Here is a 2073-nt window from a genome sequence, read left to right on the forward strand (position 1 = left end):
GTGCCTAGGCGGGGCCCCGCCTCAGCTGCCCCCGGCCCTGCGGGCTGAGGGCAGCAGCCACGAGCTCTCCAGCTGTCTGTCACCTCTGTAGTCTGAGGCCCGAGCTGTCCCCAGACACTGTCCCCACCAGCACGAGAGCTGCCTAAGCCCCAGAGGCCAGCCCAGGACCCGCCCATGTGAGTGAGTGACTGGGCCCTGCTGCCCACCCCAGCCTCACTCCCCACACCCTCTTCCCTTCGGGGATGCTGAGCCTCGAGAACTGAGGGGTGGGGGTGCTGGTCAGCACTCCACGGGTGACGGGTGGGGGCCTGAGGGGGGATGCTGAGCCCCCAGAAAGGGGGGGAGCTCTGGCCAGCGTCCCACAGGAAGGGCACCAGGCACTGTTGCCGCAGGACCCTGCCCACAGGCTGTGAGCTACCCCCTCACTCCCTGCCCAGACATCCCCAACAACTATGGCCGCCAGGGACCTCCCAGGCGGCAGGGAGAGGATTCCTCAGCCCCTGCCTCCAGCTCAGGAGCCCAGGGCAGAGCAGAACTGGAGAACAGGCTCCTCAGGACTCGGCAGGGCCTGGGCTGAGTGCTTACGAACTCCAAAGAAAACATGAATCACTCACGGTGTATCAGTTCAAAGCAGGCCTGCAATTACCCGGGGCTGGGCTCTCCCCTCCTCCGGGTAATTATACACGTCCTAATGCAATTACGGGCCCTACTTTTTATATTAAACAGGAGGGACCCAGCTGAAGAAGCGCCATCCAAACGCCAGCCTGGCTGGGGGCCTGCTGCCCCTCCCCCAGCAGGGCTGCCCAGAGGACCAGTCAGGGGTACGGGGCTGCAGCCAGCAAAAGGGGGCGTCGAGACCACCCCCTCACAGGGGCCACTAAAGACAGCTGGGGACTCCCCCTACCCACAAGGAACGGGGCCGTGGCTCAGATAGACCCAAGGTCACCCAGCTAGTTGTGCACACTCCTACGGAGACCTGGACTCCCACGGGCCTCTGCTCTGCCCAGGAAAAAATGCATTCATTCCAGAGCGGCTGCTGGGGAGGGCCATGCCGGCCGGGGGGAGGGGAGCCCTGACAGATGCGAGCTCTGGGCCCACGCTGGGGTCTGGGGAGGCCCTTCCACCTGCTGGTCAAGGACCAGGCCCGACGCTGGCGGGGGAGGGGCACCCCGGGCGCAGAGCAGCAGGAGCAAAGGCCGGGGTGGAATCTGCTGGACCGCGCAGAGGGCAGAGAGGGTGCCCGCAGCACCAATCAGAGCCAGGCCGGGAGGGAGAAGCTGCCCGGGGCACAGGGCTGGGTGTGCCGACGGGAGGTGAGCAGGGCAGGGAGCGGCCCGGCGGCCTCCACGCCCGCACAGGACCGGCTCAGCCATCCGCCAGGGCGTGGAGAGCGCGCCGCCCGCTTCTCTGCCGGCCCGCGGCCACCGCCGCTCCGCGCCCTGAGAAACAAAGGCCCTCAGAGGCTTCTTCCCAGAGGGACGGCCCCAATCTCCCCCACCCCACTGGCCAACTCCCCAGCCACATTTGGACCCTGGCGGAACTCGGACAGCTTGAGGCATGGGGGACGTAGAAGACACGGCGTCCTACCCAGGGGTGCCTTGTCGGTCAGAGCCGGAGCCAAGAGCTGCCCCGTCACCCCTCCTCCCCCACACAGGCTCCCGGAGGTGGTCCCAGGCCGCCTGCTCCCCTCCAGGCCTGTCTGAGGGGGCCGGGGGCCGGGATCCGGGGCACTCGAGTCCTGCTCCTCAGGAAAAGTGCCTGCTCCCCGGCTCCCCCGAGTTATCCTCTCCTCCCGACCCCATTTCACACGCGGAGATGTTCCTTGGCGTGAGGAGGGGCTTATAACACACCAACCACGGCAGAGCCGGCAAAGGGCAGTCGGCTTGGTTCCCAGCTCTCATCCGTCCCCTACCCCCAAGCACACAACCTCAGCCACACCGGGGCTGGCCAGGCCTCTGCAGCGCCGTCTCCTCTACCTGAAATGCCCACTTGGGGACTCCCGGGCCCCCTCCCAGGCCGACTTGCTGCCGGGCCTGAAAGAAATCACTGGCTTCCCAGTTCGCCCCTGGCGCA

At 67.0% G+C, this 2073-nt stretch overlaps 1 protein-coding gene across 1 annotated transcript in view; it reads right to left on the reverse strand.

The window, feature by feature from the left end:
* Positions 1–2073, reverse strand: part of LOC104990672 (plexin-A1-like) — a 39184-nt gene that overhangs the window by 33919 nt on the left and 3192 nt on the right. The gene's annotated exons all lie outside the window — the stretch shown is intronic.

This window comes from Bison bison, unplaced genomic scaffold (assembly GCF_000754665.1).
Source record: "Bison bison bison isolate TAMUID 2011002044 unplaced genomic scaffold, Bison_UMD1.0 scf7180017847352, whole genome shotgun sequence".
In the NCBI taxonomy this organism is placed as follows: Eukaryota; Metazoa; Chordata; class Mammalia; order Artiodactyla; family Bovidae; genus Bison; species Bison bison.